The sequence below is a fragment of the Otolemur garnettii genome, unplaced genomic scaffold (assembly GCF_000181295.1).
Source record: "Otolemur garnettii isolate 467f Iridium unplaced genomic scaffold, OtoGar3 scaffold00106, whole genome shotgun sequence".
Taxonomy (NCBI): domain Eukaryota; kingdom Metazoa; phylum Chordata; class Mammalia; order Primates; family Galagidae; genus Otolemur; species Otolemur garnettii.
Genome location: NW_003852501.1, coordinates 590,336 through 591,285, shown reverse-complemented (window position 1 = coordinate 591,285; position 950 = coordinate 590,336).

The window sequence follows — 950 nt, the reverse complement described above, 5'->3', positions numbered from 1 at the left end:
TTTTAGGATAAATCATAGGCAGGATCCCACCAATCACGCTCCCTCCACCCATTCTCCATCCTCAAATTCTTGGGCTCAAGTGATCCTTTTGCCTTAGCCTTCTGAATAACTGGGACTACAGGTGCCTGCCACAATGTCCAGCTACTTTTTCTATTTTCAGTAGCGATGGTGTCTTCCTCTGGCTCAGAGTGGTCTCAACTCCTGAGCTAAGGCAATCCTTCTGCTTTTGCCACCCAGAGTGTAAGAATTATAGGCATGAGCCACTGTACCTGGCCTCTTCACTATATTCTTGTTTTTAAGAACATAATTAATCACAGTAATAATAAGTGTTCTCTTACTGCTTGCTAATTCTACCATGTCTGTAATTTCTGGGTTCATTTCTACTTTTCTTCTGGTTTTGTACATATTTTCTTGCTTCTTGTTGTTAAACTTGCTTCTTTGTTAAACACTACATGTTGTGAGTTTTACAATGTTGAAGAACTATATTCTGTTCTCTTCCTTTAGAGGGTATTGGTTTTCTTCTTGAAGTCAGTTAACTACAGGATAGTTTGACATTTTAGAGTCTTGCCTTTAAGCTTTATCAGGGAAGGCCCAGGTTGCTCTGTAGTCTAATGCTAGTTTACTAGACTACTGAGACATGGCTCTTCCAGAGTCTCTACTGAATGGCTTCAGTGATTACTAATAATTTTCCAGTTTACCTAGTCAATTCATTTTTTTTTGAAGAAAAATGCTTTTAATTTCAAGTGATCTTATTTTTTTAATTGAATCATAGCTGTGTACATTAATATTGTCATGGTGTATGGTGTGCTGTTTTTATAAACAATTTGAAATATTTTCATCAAACTGGTTAACACAGTCTTCATGTCATTTTCTTAGTTATTGTGATAAGACATTTATATTCTACATTTAGAAAAATTCACATGTACCCTTAGAAAATGAACTATAGATGT